The sequence below is a fragment of the Centropristis striata genome, chromosome 1 (genome assembly GCF_030273125.1).
Source record: "Centropristis striata isolate RG_2023a ecotype Rhode Island chromosome 1, C.striata_1.0, whole genome shotgun sequence".
In the NCBI taxonomy this organism is placed as follows: Eukaryota; Metazoa; Chordata; class Actinopteri; order Perciformes; family Serranidae; genus Centropristis; species Centropristis striata.
In genome coordinates, this window is record NC_081517.1 from 12,481,739 (window position 1) to 12,493,515 (window position 11,777).

The following is an 11,777-nucleotide window of genomic DNA, read 5'->3' on the forward strand; positions in this document are numbered from 1 at the left end:
TGAATGTAAATAATTTTACACATTTCCCTTTTCCACTGAGATTGTTATGGCATTTGTCTGAAACAAGGCAAGGCAAGTTTATTTGTATAGCACAATTCAACACAAGGTAATTCAAAGTGCTTTACATACACATTAAAAACAGCAAGACACAATTGAAAACAATAAAAACAGTCAATTAAAACAGGGAAGATACAGCAGGATAAAAAAAAAGAGATAAAATAATAAAAAGCACAAGTCAAACATTGTGTAGTTAAAAAGTAAGGGCAGTAGAGTAGAGCAGATAAGTGTTAAAGTTAAGAGTATGCTTCAGTAAACAATAGTGTTTTTAGTCCTGATTTAAAGGAGCTGACCGTTTGGGCAGACCTCAGATCTACAGGTAGTTTGTTCCACAGGTGAGGAGCATAATAACTGAAAGCTGCCTCACCCCGCTTAGTTCTTGTTTTTGGGACACGCAACAAGCCAGTTCCAGATGACCTAAGGGGTCTGGATGCTTCATAGAGAGGGAGCAGATCAAGCATGTAATTTGGTCCGAGACCATTCAGAGCTTTGTAGACCAGCAGTAAGATTTTAAAATCTATCCTCTGACTCACAGGAAGCCAGTGTAGTGATTTAAGGACCGGTGTAATATGGTCCAGTTTCCTGGTGTTTGTGAGGACTCTGGCGGCAGCGTTCTGGATCAGCTGCAGCTGCCTGATTGATTTTTTGTTAAGACCTGTGAAGATGCCATTGCAGTAATCCAACCTACTAAAAATAAATGCATGGATAAGTTTTTCCATGTCTTGTTTGGACAGAAGACCCTTAATTCTAGCTATGTTTTTCAGGTGGTAATAGGCAGATTTAGTGATAAGCTTTAGATGGCTGTTGAAGTTCAGGTCTGAGTCAATAATTACACCAAGATTTCTGGCTTGATTTGTAGCTGTCAATGACATAGAGCCAAGGTGAGCGCTGATCTTAGATCTTTCATTTTTAGGGCTGAAAATGATCACCTCTGTCTTCTCTGCATTTAGCTGGAGAAAGTTCTGGCACATCCACTCATTGATTTGATGAATACAGTTACTCAATGAGAGTAAGGGACTGTAGTCGTGTGAGGACACTGAAATGTAGAGTTGTGTGTCATCGGCATAAGTATGGTAGGAGATGTTGTGATGTTCCATAATCTGAGCTAGCGGTAGCATATAGATGTTGAATAGAAGCGGTCCGAGAATGGACCCTTGAGGAACCCCACATGTGATCTTAGTTCGCTCAGACTCATGGTTTCCAATTGACACAAAAAAGTCCCTATCTTGTAAGTAAGATTTGAACCATTGTAGCACAGTGCCAGTGAGCCCCACCCACTGTTCCAGTCTGCTGACTAGTATGTTATGATCAACTGTGTCAAATGCAGCACTGAGATCCAGTAAAACCAGGACAGAGGATTTGCCTACATCAGTGTTCAGATTTATATCATTTAAGACTTTGATAAGTACAGTCTCAGTGCTGTGGTGTCGCCGAAATCCAGACTGAAATGTGTTAAAAAGATTATTTTGCATCATAAAAGCATGAATTTGCTCAAAAACAACCTTTTCAATGATTTTCCCCAGAAATGGCAGATTTGATATTGGCCTATAGTTACTAATTGTTGTGGAATCCAGATTAGATTTTTTTAGGAGAGGTTTTATTACTGCAGTTTTCAAAGTCTGTGGAAACTGTCCTGCTTGGAGAGAAGAATTTATTATCTGCAGTACATCCGGAGCTATGCAGTTGAAAACAGTTTTAAAAAAGTTTGAAGGCAGAATATCAAGGCAGCAGGTTGTGGGCTTTAATTTTGAAACCGTTTCCGTGAGTGTTGTGTAATCTAGGAGGCTAAAATGTCCTAGCTTGACTAGAGGATGGGAAGGCACCAGTGTTATCATTCCTGAGAAACAAACAGATTTACATTTATTTACATTTAAAATACTTTATTTGTTCATTCATGTATTACAACATTCATGTATTACAACTAAGAATTGAATGTACTGTGAGGAGATTGTAAGTAGAGGAGATGAAATCAGTTGAGTTATTGAGATTGCTGCATTACACTGCATTTTTTGGTTTTGTTATTTTCTAATTGTAAATGATTTGGCTGTAATGTGTCAGCACACTGAGTTTGACATTTTGCTTAAGTCTAAAAGACAGTTTAAGTTTAATGATTTAGTCAGAAAGGTCTGCTTTAATAGATGAAAATCTTTTTTTTCAGGCATGTACCATTTTCACATTATCATGTGCATGTTTTATGTAATTGTTATTCAGAAAGAAGTTGATGGCAGCATTCAAGAAAATAATACCTGTTCGATGCACATAGATGCACAAGTACCATTTCAAATGACTACTCATGGCTGTTTTTGTTGAAGCCTCATATGGTCAAGATACTGACAGTTACTGCCAAGAGCACAATATTGTTCAGTAAATGTTCAATTCTTCTTCCATGTCATGCGTTGTTGTTTTTCTTTGTTGTGGTTTTGTTCATTTCCTGTTCTATGACAACTTGTCTACTTTGAGCACAAATTAATGAGAAGGCCTAATACTCTGTCATTTCTAAAATGTACAATTCTGTGCTTCGTTGAATCAGTCTGGGATTACCTGAAGAGACAGAAGCAACTGAGACAGCCTAAATCCACATAATAACTGCTAAAAGTTATCCATGATAGGCACAACTTATCTGCCAAGTACCTTGAAAAACTGCACAGGTGTACCAAAGAGAATGGGTGTTCTTTTTAAGGCAAAAGGTGGACACACCTAATATGGATTTCATTTAGGTTTTTTGTCTTTACTGCACTTTGTACTAAGTTAATTGATGACAATTGACAATTTATAACATTATTTTTTGTAAGCATCCTCACTTTTAGTGCCTAAAAAATGTGTACAGTACTGTTTCTTCTTTCTTGACAAGCAACCACTGGAAGATTCAATTTCCCCTCAGTAAAGCTGCAAACATTCTTAATGTCTGTGACATAGCATTGTTCTTGTGACAGATAATTCCTTTTTCCAAGGAGAAATAATCCAAAGTTCCAAATATAGTGTCTACAGAATTCCAGGGAAAACATTACAACTTAACTGAGAATGTTTGGTGAATTAAGTATGGTCGACTGCAGAAGAATTGTCTGATCACATGTTCAGTTTGGATGGATAATAAAAGTTGTTCCATCTCAAATTAGAGAGCAGATGTTATCTCATTCTTCAAATGCAGGTACAAATCCACTGCTTGATAAGCATCAGCTGGGAGATGCAGCTGTGACTCCACCATCAGAATGTTGCAGATGTTGTAGATGTCTGTGTCACATGGCACTGCTGGTCGAAATGTACAGTTACTCTGACACAACTGTACATCAGCTCCGTCCACTGGGGAAATGCAGTCATCACTTCTGTAGAGTTCTGGAAACATGTACATGATTCGGGGTCGACCACTGGGTACCCTGTCATTTTTCGATGGTCTGATGACATGTGAATCCCACACATGGATGGTCTCATCTAATTCGTCCTAGGAAAACGGCAAAAAAAATTTTTTTAAACATGTGTTTATTAGATTTTTGTTTGCAGATTACAGCTAGTCAAACAAGACATTATTACATGCAACAAAGCAAACTTTTTCTCCCTATTCTCCCTCCCATCCCCTCTTCCCCTCGCCAAATAAGTACAAGAAAAACACAGTAAACCTATAAAAAAAATAAAGCAAAAATTAAATACAAATAAATAAATAAATAAAAACAATAAATAAAAGTAAATAAAAAATAAAAAACATACCTACATAACAATAAAGAAAAAACAACAACAAAGCATATTTCTATATATACACATTTAAATTTAGTTATATAGACAAATACTGAAAATAGTTATAACACTGACAGATTTCAAGGGTGTCTCTCAAAGCATCATCACCAAATAAACATTCTACTCCCTCAGAGCCTCCTGCTGAAGCAAGTTACCAACATTAGCATCATGTCTTATAAAACTCATAAAAGGTCTCCAGATGTTATCAAAAACATGTTGTTTCCGTCTAATAATGTATGTTATTTTTTCCATTGTCATGTTTGATGCCATCTCTTTGATCCATCTTCCAATTCTTGGTCCATCAACATTTTTCCAATTAAGAGAAATTATACGTTTAGCTTGTAATATACACATATCCACAAATCTAGATTCTTTATTTTGTAAGTGTGGGATAGTTGGATATATGCCCAGAAGAAAAAGCTTGGGGTCCAGTGGCAAAACGGCATATTAGAAAGAATTAAAAAGAAAGTTAATTGATATGCAATTTGTCATTCTCATGTGGGCCTTAGATAAGTTATGATATAACTTGAAATAAATCATGTTACATTTTTTTGATGAAGTTACAAGAAATTATAGGGAATAAACGAGCCGTTGCCATTTCAGCACCGCGGACAGCTCCGGAGCTGACGCGGAAATGCCTCCAGGCTCAAAAAAACACGATTAGAGCTATTTTCGTTTTTCTTTGAATTATTGTTGTAGGACACCACATGGATGACAGTTATTAAGAAAGGTGGACATAATGATGGAAAAAAATAATATTTGTGGGCCACAATTTAAGATAAAATTAGGTTTAACATAACAATATGATACATTTGTAGCTTACCTGAATTATATTCAAGAAGCAGAACTGAATTAGACTTCTGTCCAAATATGTACCATCGAACAAACCACGGTCCTTTAGGTCAGTGAACAGAGAGATGTAGAACTCCATTGATTCCCTTCTGAGGAAGCCCCACCAACTCTCAATGCGCTGATTTGCTGTGCTTGCCCCTTCGATGTAGCTGTCAATACCAGAGCTGTCGTGAATGTTGCGATGAAGAAAACGCTGAAAGTCTTTGACTTTAACATTCTCTGTGCCCCGGTCGCCTCTGACAATCCTTGGACATCCAAATAATCTCTGGACAGCCTCCATGTAGTAGCCTCCAATGATTTTTGGGTCACTGCTGGTAGTAAATGCATTCATCCAGATAATTTTCCCGGAAAACCCGTCGATGCACCCGTTAATACATATGCCAAATGGTTTCAGTTTGTCATAAGAGTCCAAGTGCCATATACAGTCAGTGGCGGATTTAGCAATTTGGGGGCCCAAGGCGAATTTAGCTAGGGGGCCCTTCAAATCCTTAACAAGGACCTTTTAATATGTGAGAAATAAGACTCAGATTCCACCCCGTTGTATGCCAAAATGCAAAATATATATTTTTTTTAAATAGTTAAGCAGCGCGACAGAGTATTTGTGTGAGTGAGTCAATAAGTCCCATTTTGTCTATAACTGTGACTGTACTGAACAATAAAGAATAATTATCGATCACAGTAATGTGTAGAGTAAATGAGAGAGAGAGAGACAGAGACAGAGAGAAAGAGTGTGTTAATGAATGTATGTGTATGAGAGAGAGAAAATGTGTTGGAGTGAAAGAGAGAAAACAAGGGTGTGTGAATGAAGGAGTGGGGGGAAAGTGTCTCTATCCTTACTGTCACTGTCTTCTTGCTGCTTTGTTCCTGTTTTCGTGATGTTTTCTTCTTCTGCTTGTCTCTCCCTGAATGTCCATGTGTCTCTGGCTTACTGTCTGCTAGAAAGGAAGCAGAGTTTGTGTCAGTGTGTGTGTGTGAGAGAGAAAGAAAGAGAGAGAATGATTATGTGTGTAAGAGAGAGGAACTGTCTGAATAAGGGATGGAGAGAGAGAGAGAGAGTGTGTGTGTGTGTGTGTGTGTGTATGAGAGAGAAAATGTGTTGGAGTGAAAGAGACAAAACAAGGGTGAGTGAATGAAGGAGTGGGGGAAAGTGTGTGTGAGAGAGAGGAAGTGTGTGTTTCTGGCACCTGTTTTCATGCGTCGTATCATCTGTAGATATCTGGAACAGAGAAAATAAATACAAAACATATTAACAGTTGAAGCTTTTTGTAATATGATACATAGTATGCACAACATCCATTTGTTTGTGAATATAATGATTAAATGATTGTCCAGCAGGACTCAAGTAGTTACAGGAATCATTAAAATGCACTGTAGAATCATTACCTCACTTCTTGCCCCTGTCTTTGTGCTGTCCTCTCTCTCCTTCTGTCCCTCTGTTTCTCTACCTCTTCTTCTGCTTGTCTCTCCCTGAATGTCCATGTGTCTCTATCATTACTGCCACTGTCTTCCTGCTGCTTTGTTCCTGTTTTAGTGATGTTTTCTTCTTCTGCTTCTCTCTCCCTGAATGTCCATGTGTCTCTATCATTACTGCCACTGTCTTTCTGCTGCTTTGTTCCTGTTTTAGTGCTGTCTTAATTATCTTCTTATGAACAGGTGACAGTTGAGATCCTACTAATACAAGTTTGAGCTTTCGTACTTTGGCCTCAGCAAACCTGCTTATGACTGCATCCATATCGAGTGTTTGTTGGACCTCATGCTCGATTGAAATGGTTGCAAGGGCAGAGAGCCTGTCCTGGGCCATTGTAGATCGCATATATGTTTTCAGTCGTTTCAGGGTAGAAAAGCTTCTCTCACCTGAAGCAACAGTGACAGGGAGAGTAAGGAGGTGTCTTAGGGCTATGCTCACATTTGGATAAATGTCTAAGACATTCTCCTTATAAATGTAATCTAGCATTTGAAGTGGTGATGTGACGTGTGGAGGGAAGGACCGGACAGCTCCTTCGAGCTCCATCTTCAGGTCCTCTGCATCCACATCTGCTATTGCTTCCTCCAGTTTTCTGCAGCAATCGTCAAGCTTCCCTCTCTGAATGGTGCTTCTCAATAGCTCAGATGAGTAAAGAAACCCATAAAGGTCATAGAAGACCTGCATGTTAGAGAATCTCTCTCTTAAAGCTGCACTGGCTGTGTCAACAAGATGGAGAAAAAACTCTCTTTTAAAGAGCTCCTCTGGAGTAGACACATCTTCATCTCTCCCCTCATAATCAAACTGCCTCTTTCTTTTTCTCTGTCGCACCACAGGCCAGCTCATCTCCACCTCCATCTTCTCTGCCATTTCCCTGGCATCTGTTTGTGCAGATTTAAAGCCATGCTCTCTAAATTCTTCTAGATAGCCTGACACTGCCATGACCTCTCTCCTTAGTGTCTCAATTGACACACTGGGGCTCTGCAAGATTTTACTGACACGGTTTATGTGATATAACACGTCGTACCAAACAAAGGTACTCACCATGAATGACCACGTCATAATATTCTCCCTGAGGCTTTCAGCGGTGGAGGCACATTCTGGATCCTTCTTCAATGTCGCATGCTTCTGCACAGCTGTCAACGCATCGACAATCTCAGGAAGTTGGTAGCGCACAGCCTTGACAGCATCCACACGGCACTCCCATCTTGTTGTGGACAAGGCCTTGACTGACAAATCCTTCACGTGCTCCTGAAAAATTGTCCAACGCTGAACAGAGCCACAAAACAAATTATACAGCCTTTGCAGTGTGCCGAAGTACCCCAGAGAAATGGTTGAGGACTTAGCGGCATCCCCCACCACCAGGTTTAAGGTGTGGCTGCCACATGGCACACAGAGTGCTTTGTGGTTGAGTTCCAGGAGCCTCGCCTGGACCCCCTGCGTTTTGCCTTGCATGTTGCTGCCGTTATCATAAGATTGGCCACGGCAGTCGGAGAGGTCCAACCCCAGTCTTTCCAGGTGTCCCAGAAACAGCTGAAGAAGACCTTGGCCAGTGGTGTTATCTGCCACAAGGAATCCCATGAAGTGCTCATGGATGGAAACACCCTTTATGAGCTCATAGTTGACAATTCGCAGCAGCACTGATAGCTGCTCATTGTGGGATACATCTGGAGTGCAGTCCATGCTGACAGCATAGTATTTGGCCCTCCTCACACGCTCTACTATAGCATCAGTGGTGCACTGGGCGACAAGGCATATTAATTCATTTTGAATGTGTTTGCTAAGGTAGGTATCAGCAATCTGTTTCTCTTTAATTTTCCAGAGATGCTCCTTCATTACTGGGTCAAATTTGGCCATTAACTGCACTTGCCCCAGGAAATTGCCATTCCCATGCTCATACAGCTTCTCCCTGTGCCCTCTAAATGCCAAATTATGCTCAGCTAGATAGCAAACAATAGCAAGCAATCTCTTCATGACTTCTTTGCATCTGATGACCTCAGCATTGATCAGATTTTGTCTCACCTCATCTATGGCTGTGCCACTTTGAAGTCGAGCGTTCAGTGTGTGCCAGGCATCCATGTGTTTAATATGTTGTGCAGACCTCTCATGTTGTTTAAGGTTAGCCTGTAGGTTTTTCCAATTCCTAAATCCGTTGGTGGAGCTCAGCTGTAACTGTGATTCATCTCCCTTGGCAAAAAGTCGGCAACAAAAACACATTACAGCGTCCTTCACCTTGCTGTACACTAGCCACGTCCTGTTGATTTTTTCCCCGTTTTTCATCACTATAAAATAGTTTGCCTTTGTAAAACGCCGACCCTCTGCGTTTTGGGGGAATTCCAATTCCATTTGTACGGGTCCTCTCTTCACTAAGTCACAACGTTGACAGTCACTGAGAACGTTGGGCCACAACGCCGGATCATCTCCGATGATGAAAACACTTTCGTGGTGGTCAACAGAATCAGGACTGCTACTCACCACCTCCTCATTGTTGACATCTCGTCTTCTGTCAGAGCTCGAGCATGACGCGGTTACTATGGTAACCTCCTCCTCCCCTTCTGAATTAGCCGCTGCCTCCTGCTGCTCCTCGACAACCGGCGGTGTTGTAGAAACATTAAAAAATGCTGTCAGCTTCGGGAGTGCGTCATTTTTGGATTTCGCCTCCTCCCGCTTCCTTCTTTTGGTGGCACCACTTTGGTAGTTTTGCTTCATTCTGTAATTTTCAACGCTCACGTAATCTCTTCCAAACTTCCCTCCACTTCCGTCACATAAGTTTGGAACTCTCGCGATCATGGCCTGGATGGAATAGTCCATTAGGCTATAACACGAAATGGGAGGGGGTGTAGACGGATACTTTATTTCTTTGTATTTTAGTTAGTTGTCTTTGTTTCCGATTTAAACATACAAATTTACATTTACATTTAAAAACGCAATGGCTGGGGATCACTGAGGGCCCCGATTCCCACCTGAATGGAGAGTGGGCAGCTGGTCTGGGGGCCCCTGCAGTTCGGGGAAGTTGGTGGGGCCCCAGGCAGTTGCCTACCTTGCCTCTATTGTAAAACCGCGTCTGTATACAGTATAATTAGGCCCTTTTGCAAAATAGTTTCGACGACGGAGCCGTCTTCTTCCTCTCAGTTCAACACCCCTTGGGTCAAGTTCTTTTAGAATTACTCGTACCTCTTCTTTCTTGACGTGTAATCCATTCTCCTTGCATTTTGTGTACATCCACCTATATCCACAGAGCTGGCCAGATGTTTGTAACTGTTCATGAATGAAATGAACTACGTTATCCAAGTTGGTGTATCCCTTGCGCCGAAACAGACTACAAGACTTCAAAATGCGTTTTAAATGTCTTTCAGATATAACATAACGGTGACGACTTGCAAGTAAAGCAGCAATGTCCTTATGATGCAGTCCCAGGTCAAAATATAGTCGAACGAACTCCTGTAATGTCATTTTTCCTACAGAAACAAGCTGAAATGCAGAGGGTGTTCTTACAGTCACCATGCGCGCATGCAATACTTTCTGGTGAGCACGAGATAGTATCTCGTGCTCACGAGAAAAGTATCTCATGCTCACGAGAAAGGTATCTCGTGCTCACGAGATAGTATCTCGTGCTCACGAGATAGTATGTTTCTCTTGCTCACGAGATACCAAAGTTTTTTTTTATTTTCCCCATGTCCCTTTAGGGGCTCCGTAGATCTGCGACAAGAACGTCTCAAAAATACGCAAGTGAGGAAAGAGATGCGTGTGTGTGATTGGTGATCCACAAATGCTGAGTCACACTTCACAAGCAGAATTTTGAGTTTTAAAAATGGCTTTTTTGTTTTTACAAATGGAAAATTGTGTATTTACAAAAACACAATATATTTACAAGTACACTCGTATTTGTAAAAACCAAAATACAAGTTACAAATTAGAAATTTGTATTTGTGGATAGCAAAACACGTGTGCAAATCAAAAATATTTGTAGATCACACCCTGTGTGTTTACAAGTATTAATGAGACAAATTTAAGCCCATAAAAAGACTTGTCGGGCCATGACGTTAGTGGCTGATTGATGTATTGACAGCAGAAGGAGCCAAAGACACGTTGGCCCTCTCTCTACTGTTCTAGTGGCCATTCGGCAAGCAGACAACCAAAATATAAATTAAAAATTAAAAAAGATATATATATTATCGGCCCAAAGTAGTGAAGTAACCAGAGTGAGGGAGTAAGGGAGCAAGGAAGAGAGAGAGAGAGAGAGAGAGAGAGAGAGAGAGAGAGAGAGAGAGAGAGCGCGAGAGAGAGAGAGAGAGAGAGCGAGAGAGAGAGAGAGAGAGAGAGAGCGAGAGAGAGAGAGAGAGAGAGCGAGAGAGAGAGAGAGAGTCCATCCGTTCTTTTTAAATATGTTTCAGCTGTTAGTGCACACCCACATATAATAAACACCAACAGCATCTTAACTAAAACATACATCACCTGAATCTCTACAACAGGACTAACAGCACATTAACAAATCACAGACAGGAGGAATATTTAAACCACCTGCTGCATAACAATTGTCACTACACGCATCATCTGTTTTCTCATATTGTTGATGGCGGCCTTGCAGTGGTTATATGTTTTTACAGTCAGCTCTGAAAAGTTTAGCCTTTTGCTTCAGAATTTGGATTTGTAAATATAGAATCAAAATAATAATCAAATTAATAATAGACAATGGAATATGTTACCAATTAAATTTGAGCGCATATTCTGAAATCTGCAGTATGATACGTTTTGAGAGAAACCCTCAACACTGGTGAGGGCTGGTATTAGCTAATGAAAAGATCATATTGAAATCACCAATCAATCCACTTGATAGATTAAATGCATTAAATGTCATCTTCTGAATAATTATGTTTTATGTTGTAACTTGCCTCAACTAAGGACTCGACTCGACTCGCCCAAGACACATTGGCTTGACTGGACTTGCTTAGGATTTGGTTCAAATTATGAGTCACATGTCTGTTGGTAATAAATATAAAAAGTATCTATTTCCCAGTCTGGAGAAAGTTCTGGACTTTGAGGAGCACCATCTTACCTCGCTGTGATGTTGACAGACCTGCAGGCCGGCTAAAGCAGTTTCCCATCGTGCATACTTTCTCGTACTTACTTCCTCCGAGTGGAGAAGGAACCTGAGAATAAAGATCACACAGAAAAGTTATATAATAAGGGCGTTCCTGGTGGCACACCTGGTAGAGCGCATACCACTGAGGCCCAGTCCTCGTAAGCGGGCGGCCCGGGTTCGAATCCGGCTCGGAGCCCTTTCCCGCATGTCTTCCCCTCTGTCTCCCCCTTTCACTCTCAATATCTCTCCTATCAATAAAGCTACAAAATGCCCCAAAAAAAATCTTTAAAAAAAAAAAAAGTTATATAATAAAATCGTCTTTTCACTCAAGCTGTCCTGTGAACCCAAATAACAGAGCAGGTTAGTTCATAATAACTTCATTTCCCGCTTTGTGTTTCCCCCCTCATGCTTATCACGCTTACTGGCTGATGACAGTTTGGACACACCTGTATTTCTTTTAACATAGTTTAACAGTGAGTCAGTCTCCAACTATGACTTCTTGGAAGCTGCCTAATTAGGGCTGAAAAAGCCCTCCTACCTCTGTTGTATGTTCAATTTAAAAGAAACATGTTTTCATTTAATTTTATTAATAAT